The sequence below is a fragment of the Pinus tabuliformis genome, chromosome 6, assembly GCF_031772625.1.
Source record: "Pinus tabuliformis cultivar Carrire ecotype Pingquan chromosome 6, CPIR1, whole genome shotgun sequence".
Classification (NCBI taxonomy): Eukaryota; Viridiplantae; Streptophyta; class Pinopsida; order Pinales; family Pinaceae; genus Pinus; species Pinus tabuliformis.
In genome coordinates this window covers 1,341,226,888-1,341,237,553 of record NC_142292.1, presented here as the reverse complement: position 1 = coordinate 1,341,237,553, position 10,666 = coordinate 1,341,226,888, and positions in this window count along the sequence as shown.

Below are 10,666 nucleotides of genomic sequence, written 5' to 3'. Positions count from 1 at the left end.
CCCAGTCTCGTGCATGTTGATGAAGTCCCCTCCTCCCAGAATATCAAATGAGATCAAGAAAGCTCTGCAGCTCTCCAAAAAATATAAAATAGGTGACTGGTACCTATATGAACACCATACTGTGTTTAGGATCTATGGCTGTGAGCTTTGCCCATACAGGCTCCCAAAATATGTACCTATGAGGTTATTTGCCTTGGAGTATTACAGGCAGTTGATTCAGTCCGACCTCACCCATTTCCACAGCGCCAAAAAGAAGGCCCACCTCAAGTTCAAACACCAGTTGGGCCCCTTCATCATGAACAAGAAAGAAGGGTGGGAAGAGGCAGACCTAGTCCTTAAGGATAAATACAAGCTGTCCTATAGTTTTCGGTGGGTCCATTATGACCCTGAAGGTTTCATCACTGCTAGGAGAAACAAGTATAGGCTTATAGGCATTAAACATTGCCAGTACCCACATATTGAAAAATATGCCAACCTGCAAGAATGGCAGATGGATACTCTAATTGAAAATCTAAATGAGGAAGAGAGAATGCTAAAGAATAGGAGAGAGCTTGAAAAAACTATTGACCTAGACTATGTGCAGCAGGTACCTTTCAGACCGCCTTATTTAGTGGGAGAAGGGACCTCGGCTACAAGGACTGCACCACAGGCACCCTCTACATCAGCACCGGTGACAGACAAAGGCAAAGGCATAATGGGTGCAGAGGAGGAAGCAGTGAAGGAAAAGTCTGCCCCTGTAACAGAGCAGCAAACAGAGCAGCAGCCAGAACAGCAGCAAGGGCAAACTGTCCTACCACAAACTGGGCTGCCAGCAGCTCCAATAACGCAAACACCACCACCTCAAACTGAGCCATTGACTGCCCCAATTTTGCAGACCCCAGCACATGAGGAAAGGGGTACAAAAAGAGAAAGAGAAGAGTCCACTCCTCTCAGTGGATCCTCCCACCAGCCAGAAGCCAAAAGGCAAAGAGCAGACTCCCCAGAGGTAGAAGACATTACTGAAGATGTCTTGGACAGTGCAAGAAAAGACAGGGAGGGCAGTCAGCATACAGGCACAAGCTCCTTTCAGCAGGAGCAAACTTTACAGCTTGGTTTGGAGGTGTCCTCTTCTTCCCAACAAAGCAAGAAGCCCAAGAGCACCAAGGCTTCTTTCAAAGAAATAAAGGCTCAGAATGAGCTGCTGAGGGCTGAGGTCTATAAGAAATTTATAGATGCTACACCAGCCCAGCAAGAAAGGCTAATGTCTGTGTATGATATTCAGTAGGAAAAGATAATCTTCAGCCACTTTAAGCCCAAAGGGCCGGAGCCTAAGACAGCTGCAGATTTTATAAAGACAAGGGTGGAGGTCCGAGCCAAAGACATCCATCCCATGGACCAAATTGAACTCCATAAGCAAGCTGGGGAGATGGTCTATGCAACCTTGGTAGAGAAGGCCACATGGCACATGAGCTGAAAGAGTCCCTAAAGAATACCAACACACAGTAGGACTTTGAGAGAATGTCCTCTCTGGCCAAAGATAACAGAATAAAATCTTTGGAGGACATCATCATTGATCTTGGACATGATCCTAGTGATCCAAAGGGTGTGAAGGCCCTCCTGAAGAAGAAAGATGATGACCTGAATGCAATGAAGAAGAGGTTGAAGCTGCAGCCCACAGAGCACCCTCAAACAGCAGAAATTCAAAAGCAAAAACAGGCTGAGGACCAACTAGACCTCTTAATGCAGCAAGACCAGAGGATCAGGGAATTGGAGAAAGAGCTGGAAGGAGCACTACAAGATAAACAGGGAGAATCCACTTCCAAAGCTCCTCCAACTACTTCCACGACAGCAGCAACTTCAGGGGCAGCAGTGGCCCCCACAACAGAAGTAGCAGGAACAGCAGCAGCTCCAGATGCCAGCCCAAGTGTAGAGGAATTGACCAAGGCCGTCAAAGCAATGGAGCTCCAGGCAGATGAAATAAAGAAGGCCAAGGAGAAGTTGGCAGAACTGGATGCCAAGTATGATAAGTCCAAAATGACTGTAGCAGAACAGGGCAGAGAAATAAAGGCCCAAAAGGAAAAGATAAAAGCCCTAGAGAAAGAGCTGAATCTAGAGACTGCTATGGCTGAAATCAAGAGAATTCTATGGGCAAAAATTGGCCAATCCATCAAACAACAATGGAGGTCAATAAAAATAATGCATGAGCAGATGGATTTAATGGGCCAAGCTCATGCAGAAATTCAGAAGGCCAAGACAGTGCTAGGGAACAGAGCAGAACAGGCAAACAGAATGATTGATTTCCTGAACAGGCAAGAAAGGGAGGAATTGGCAGCCATAGGCATTCCCAACAGAACAAAGGCTGTCCTCTCTGCTAAGAAAGTGCTTACCCTCAGGAACTATATACAAACAGTAGAGAGGAAGTACTATGAGATGCAAGCAGATGTGGAGGAATACAAAGCCAAAATGGGAGTGCTGCAAGGAAAAGGTCTGCCCAACCTACTAAGTGGTGCAGGGAAACTGATCTCTCCAGATCAAATGGCCAACGGAATGGCAACCACTATAGAAAATCAGATTATTGCATCTGGCAGTTCATCTGAACAAGCAGGGCCTCCCACAGGATAGAGCATATATGAAAAACTTGAAGGCCTGTTCTTCATTGAGAATGAAGTGAATCACCTGTTTGAGACCCCTCCCAATCTTTATAAGCATACAGAGGCCGAGGAAACATTGATAAAGATGCGCAGACATCAAATGCCTAAGGAGGATTGGTGGCAATTCATGCTTCAGATTTTGCCACGATAGCTTCAGTCATTCGGCCACTGCCAGCTCCAGGTCACTACAAGACGAATGACATGACAAATGTCAGCAGTTAAAGCAGCTAAAAAAGTGACTCATCACGCAGACGTGACAACTAGCCAAGTTTGGATAGCGCATCTCCAGCCGACTCCAACAACCATAAAGTCCAAATATTTTCTGACCATTTTGACGGCTGAAGCATTAAGGAATTACTGCAGCATTCACTCCTTCAGCTACTGCATTCCGGAGATTAGCATATCATAAATGAGATATTAACTCATTCGTTGATATTTTTGATGTAAAATTTTGTATATAAACTCCCCTGAGTAACTCATAAGGGGTTGGTAATTTTCTCTATGAGAACACTTGTATTGTACACTTTTAGATTTATCTAATACAAAGGGCTGGATGAGCTCAGTAATTTCCTAAAATATTTGATGTCTGGAGGATGCTCCATGTGTTGATGCAGAATTCCTGTGCTGTCTGATGAAATAACAAGTTTTTTCTTCAAACTTTGTTCCTATTTTCTTATGTTTTGTCAGATCATAATCATGTTACACTAAGCTAGCAGTAAAGGAAAAGAATAGTACAAGATTTGTTTCACTACACCTTGCACTCAAAATTTACTGCTATGAATGTTTTGTCTTCAGGATTACTATGCACATGAATTCTTAACTGCTCATGTCTGTATTGATTCTATACGTATGAATATTGCCTAGAAATTCTTAATTGCTTCTAGGATAGTATTCCCTTTGTGTTTCTTCAGCAGTTCACTGCAAGATTCTTCATTGCCTTGCATTAACTGGATACACTCCACTCAATCATTAAATATAAACGTTGTTCTCAGACACTAATCTGGCTCTGCAGCATCACTACAGTATCAAAGCAGCACACCAAAGACCTAAGGACCACTGACTCCATAGCCCAATGGACTAGAACACTTTGGAAATTGCATAAGAACCTAGACTGAAATTATCATCCAACAAAGACCTTCAACAAACCTGAACTCATAGCTAGCCTAAAATCATTTCAAAATAGAGACAAATTATAAAGAGAGAGCCCTCTCTGATTACAGTTTGGCTAGGCACTGTAATCCAAAGATTGGTTAGTGGTTACCCCGGCCATATTCCCTTAGAGTCAAAGGGAACAACCTGGGTGTTAACACCTTCCTTTGTTGTTTGAATCATACTCCCAAGTCCTCTTTGCTCCACATCCTCATGCTTCACATTTGGATCTTTGGGATACAAAGTCATAGAATTCATCCTTGGTCTATACCCCAAGCAACTTCTTATATTCATCGGAACCAACATAGTTCTTCCTTCAGTTGTGATCAAGAGAATGTCCTGGTCCACCATTGGTATGGCTTGTGCAAACTTCATGAAATCTTGCCCCATCACCATAGAATGATCACCCATGTCCACAATCCTCAAGTCCAACTTTTCAAACCACAAGCCCACGCTCACCTGAGTGTTCTCCATCACACCAGTGACAACTTTCATGGTAGAGTTGATTGCTTTGAAAGCACTCCACTCTTTCTCCATCTTAGCTTTCTTCTCAAAAGACTTTTTTGCTTTCCTACTTAAGAAGCTATGACTAGCCCCCATATCTACCAAAGCTACAAATCTCTTGCCTTTCACTGTCACCTGCACAAAACTTAGCTTCAAGGCATCACCCCCCTCTATCGACTTTATCTTGTGTCTCACATTAGCAACCTTTCTCAAGAATTTGGCCTCAGAAGTGTCCATTGGCTTATGTCCCAACCTGAAATCTCTCCTAAGGTACTTCTCTTCCTTGCTTGGCTCATTTAAGCAATTCGATCCTGGATTAGCTTGACTTCCTTCAAGCTTGTCCTCCATCACATTCTGCTCAAGTTCTCCAACCAAGTGCCAATTGACTGCTTCCATAGAACTAAGCTTCCGAACATTTTCCTAATTGTTTCGGTAGTAGTCCCCTAGTATACCAATGTAGTCGAGATCATCCTGCTTAATTACAAAAACCTTCTTACAAAGAAAGTTCTTCTTCATCTCTTCCTCAAGCTGCTTGACTTCGGTCTCCATCATGGCACTTTCCTTCCTTAGTCAAACTCTCTCATCTAAGAGTTCTTGAACACTAAGACCATTCTATTGGATCTCCTCATCAAGTTTCCTGAGTTCAACATCCATCGTACTTTCGCATTGGCTCTTGAGTTCTTCAAGTTCTTCCCTATTCTTTGAACAACCTTCCTGAATCTTCATATTCTTGGCTTTCATCGAAACCCATTCAGAACTCCATCTACTCACTTGTTCCAACACTTTGTACTGGAAAGCTTCACCTGCATTATGGCTAGATTCACCTGCCATAGGTTCTTCTACCATCTTTTCCATTCAGCCTTCTTCACCATTCACTTGAATCACCCTTGATACCACCTGTCACCTACAAAACTTGAACTTCCTTCCAAGTCTTCGGCCTTGTAGAATCAGCTCCTTGATTCAGTTCACCAAGTTTCCTGCAAAACTTGAAACAGCTCTAATACCAACTGTCACGCCCCTACACTGGTGGTAATCTTCCAACCGCACTGTAGCAAGGTGCGACACCACCAAACACTTTCTTTCATCAATACTTATGTTCATGGACTATGCCTAACATTTGTACTTATTTTTATTTTCGTTACCAAGTATTATATTTGTCCTTTATATAGATGAAAACCCATACACATTCATCATCAACAACGCTATAGAAGAGAAATGCACGATAGTATAAAGGGAGGGGCAACTCCAGGCAATATGAGTCTACCCAAATCAATATCTATAATTTTCACTTTTACAAAGTATAAGTTAAATCTTGGGAAACCCCAAATTTACACTTAGCCAAATTTCCAACTTCGTCGTGTCGTTTGCCCAACTCGGACGTGCCTCGTTGTAACCGTGTCACCTCACCCGAGCGCCCTCCGCACGAGTCACACCTTCATTTCACCAAACCAGCACCCCTTCATTTCATCGTGGATGGCACACCCTACCTGGGTCGCCCATCCACATGTTCACCGTGTTAACCATTTCGTTGTGCATGGCTGCCCACTGCACATGTTCACCCGGTGTTCACCCGTTCAACTCAACTCATCGGTAGGCACACCCGTCGTGCCTCCCTTGCCCAACTCACCAAACTTTCCACTGAATGCCTTCACTGTTTTGCTGTTCACCCATCTACCCAACTCGTCAGCAAGCACACCCATTGTGCAGCCTTGCTCGACTCATCGAGCCATCCTAAACGCCTTCTTGTTGACGCACCCGTCGTGTGGGTGCATGACCTACGATAGACTGTAGTCACCTTCGCCTTCGCACTTTCTGCAGCTCTCCAACTCATTGCTCAAACTCCTTCACACTTGCTACTCAGTCTATTCGATTGATCATTGGTTGGATCGATGCCTTTTTCCATCCCACCACACGCCCATATATACCGTTTGGTGGGCGAGTCAGCTACATAGCTGACCTATGTATTTCGCCCGGCTGACCTTCACATTTGCAACTTATCACACTAATGGTGGGTCAGGTCAACGCCAACTCATGGGTGACCGCCCCCTCTGCATACCCATCACAAACTCCTCGCTTAGTCGGCCCCCGGGTCAAGCCTAGCTCACCGCCTATAAGTCTATGACCAAAGCAATTCACCCACACATGGTCATCCATCATGTCTCAATCATTTCAATCGTAGCTTGTCCATTTTTTCGCTCAGTGGGTCACCTTGCCGATCGCACGGACTGTAGGTCCTTACATGAGTGGCCTGACGGCTCGTGGGGGTGGCAGGGTGATTCTAAGAATCACCTCGCCCTCTGCCCCACCCCAGCGGCCCCACTTGAGTGGCCTTACAATTCACGGTGGTGATTCTGGGAATCACTTGGCACTTCGCCCCACCCTGGCAGCCCAACAGCCCATAGGGTGGCAGGTGATTCTTGGAATCACCCTGTCCTCTGCCCTACACCGACAGCCCAATGGCTCACGAGGGTGGCAAGGTGATACTGAGAATCACCTTGCCCTCCACCCCACCTCGACAGTCGAACGACCTGCGGGGGTGGCAGGATGATTCTGGGAATCACCCCTCCCTTCACCCCACCCCGGAGGCCCAATGGCTCGTGCAGGTAGTGGGGTGATTCGAGGATTCACCTCTCCCTTCGCCCCAGCCTATTAGCCCAATGACCTGTAGGGGTTTGAATCACCGCACCCTCCACCCCACTCTGGTGACCCAAAAACTCACAGTGGTGGCGGGGTGAATACAGGAATCACCCCGCCCTTTGCCCCACCTCGTCGACCCTATGGCCCATGGGGGTGGTGAGGTGATTGCATGAATCATCCTGCCCTCCGCCCCATGTTGTTGGCCCAATGGCCCGTGGGGTGTGAATCACCCCGCTTTCTGCCCCACCTCAGCTATAATGCCCAGAGATCCATCTGACGAATGGCTGCCTCATCGGATGAATCAACGAGTTGTGGAGAGGAAGTGCGATGGCGCACGAGGCGAGCTGCAAGCCGTGCGAATGACTTGGAGAAAAATGTGATGGAGGAAACACGATGGTTTACATATATCATGTGGGCAGTCCCGGGGTGCCCCGAACAATGGGCAGGCCGACGGGTGAGTTTACATGCGATGTGGTGGATGAACGATGGAATGGGTAGGCCGACGGTGTAAACGTATGGATAGGTCGACAATTATGTGAAGAATGGTAGGTTGGTTGGGCGTTGAAAGATGGGCATCAAAGGCATATTAATAGAAGGCAAAGTTGGAGTTGGAAGGCATCAATCATTCGATCATCTCAAGATCAACAAAGAGGAGTGCAAGTTGTGCGTAGGAGTTGTAGCTGGACACAGGTCAAACACATGAGCCTGGGTTGAACAGGTGAAGCAGCTGGGTGCAGAGTTGGTTGGCGGTTGAGCCGACAAAGGTGAACCGACGACCCGTGTAGGGTGCCAGGTGAACGAGTACAGGAACGTTCGGTAGGCTAACATGACAGAATGTCAGGTGACCCGCGGAGGGCGTCGGGTAGATAGAATGAAGTAGGGCCGGGTGAAGGTGGATGAGACAAGTCAGGCGACCTGAGCAGGGCACCAGGTGAATGGGCGACTCGCAGTTGGGCGTGCCCTGTTTGGGCAGATTGCCATTCAAGTTGACATGAAGGGTGGATGGGTAACCCGTGGTTGGGCACACCATGCATGGTGAAATGAGTTAGTGAGCAGGGTGGAGCGTGACCCACAGTTGGGTGTGCCAGGCGCTAGTTGGAAAAAGAAGTGAAGTGTGAGTTGGAGAACGAAGGTGCAACGAGGCTTGCAGAGGGCGCCTAGGTTGGGCGACACATACACGAGAGGTGCACTTGAGTTGGGAAAATGACACGAAATGTGCGACGGGTGAACGAAGTGTTGGGTGAGTTATGCAGCGACCATTCAGAGGTGCCAACGAGCTAGGCAACCGAGTTTGTTGAAGTTGTGAAAATTTGGCTAAGTGTAAATTTTGGCTTTCCTCCAAGATTTAGCTTATGCTGTGAAAATTAAAGATTATACATATATTGATTCGAGCAGACTTACATCAGGGAGTTGCCCCTCCCTTTATACTATTTTGAAATTGTTCATTTTATTGTTGTTTATGATGAATGGTGATGGTTTTCATCATGTATAAAGGATAAACTAATACTTGGTAATGAAAAATAAACTAATTACAAATGTTAAGCATAGTCCACAATCATAAGTATTGCTGAAAAGAAAGTGGTCAGTGGTGCCGCACCTTGCTATAGTTTGGTTGGAAGATTACCACCAGTGTAGGGGTGTGACAAGTGGTATCAGAGCTGATTCAGGTGATGAGTAGGTGAAAGAAGATGATCATTGGTATCAAGAGCTGATTTGGTTTGCAGGGAACCTGGTGAATGGTGGATGGTCTATACTAGATCACAAAGAAGGAAGATGGCTGAGATGGAAGGAGAACCTCAGATTGTGACATGTGAGTCTAGTCTCAATGTAGGTGAAGCTTTCATGGACCGAGTATTGGAATGGATGGAAGAATTGGATTCTTTCTAGACTTCGAAGATGGCCGAGGTCACTAAAGATCAAGAAGGCAGAGCGAAGATGAGAGAGGAATTCAATGAACTCTGAGAATGATATGAGTAAACTGAATGGAAGTATACACAATTAGAAGAGGAAGTCAAGGAGATTGGGAAGGTGAGAGATCAAGGTTTGGCAGAAATCTTGAACTTGTAAAAAGCTCTTGACAAACAAAAGGATGAGATCATGATGTTGAAGAAGGCCGTGAGACATAACTCAGGTGGAGGAGTGTCTCATGTGAATGTCAAGGAACCAGAATCTTATGATGGTACAAGAAATGCAAATAATCTTGGTAACTTTCTATGGGACATGGAGCAATACTTGGAACGCTTGGGTTTACTTGATGAGGAGACTAAGGTGAAAGTGGTTGCTCAGTTCTTGATCAAAGATGCTAAGATGTGGTGGTGAAGAAGGATGGATCAGATTTCCAATGGCGGTGCTGACAACATAACTTCATGGGATGACATGAAGAAGGCTTTGTAGACCCACTTTATTCCTCAGGATGAAACTTGGGAAGAAAGGATGAAGATAAAGTATATAAAGAAAACGGGAAGTCTGTAGGTATATTAGTGAAAGTTTGTAAGTGCAGTTCTGGATCTTTCGGACATGGCGGAGAGGGACAATGTGTTCAACTTTGTTATAAGACTGAAACCTTGGGCACGTAATGAGGTGAAGAGGTAGAACATTAAGACACTTGAGGAGGCTTTTGCTGCTATGGATCATTTGGTGGAGCATTATGATGAAACTTCTGATGAAAAAATAAGAAGTTCAATAAGCCGAAGGGGAAGAGTATGAAAGATGATGCTTCGAAATCAAATGACAAGTCAAAGATGAAGAAACCATTGAAGTGTTGGATATGTATGGAACCACATACACTGAAGAATTGTCCTTCAAGACTGAAAGTGGCTATGGTGTCACAGTCTAATGCGAAGAAAGAAGAGACTTCTATGGGGGTGATGCAGCTTCTTGGAGCAGCAGCTACTATGGAAGCAGTCTCACGAAGAGATCAGGAAAGGAACAACTTGGTGTATGTTCGGATGAAGGTTGGGACTATGGATGTACTCAATACGGTGGATAGTGGGGCGACTCACAACTTCGTGAGTGAAGATGTTGCGAGAAGGATTGGGCTGAAATTTGTACCGGTACAGGCGCAGATTAGGACAGTGAATTCTCCTTTTGATTCCATGATTCGTCTGGTTGAAAAGGTGGACACAACACTAGGTGAGTGGACTGGGAAAGTCGACTTCACAATAGTGCAGATTGATGACTATGAAGTTGTACTAGGAATGGAGTTTTTGAAACACTATGAGGCGATGATTGTTCCACATTTGAGGAAGTTGTACATTTACGACAAAAGGGAAGATGTACCCATTGGTGTTCCAACCATTGGTGTGACAAGACCTGAGTGTAAATTGGCAGTGATGCAAATGGAAGACAAGAAGCGTATGGATGAGGTGTGTAAATAGTTGTCTAATGCTGAGGCAAAGCTTGTAGAACAATCACAGGTTATCAAGACATTGTCCGATAGCATCTTGGGTTTGTCTAGGAGGTTGGAAGAAGTTGAGGATGAGGATGACGATGATGAGGTTTATGTGAGGCCGAATGTCCAGGGGGAGGATCGGGTCACATATCTACAAAGGGTGGAGATAGAAGATCCAGACAGGTGGATTGAGATGATCAGTAAGGGAGAGCCTTCAGGCTCTACTCCCTCCACATCTTATAAGATGACTTAGAAGAAGGGGCTCACTGTTAGCTACTCATGGCAGTGAGTCCTTTAAACAGGTGGAGCAGGTATGATAGATAGATGATGCAAGAATGGTTTGGCATTACCATCA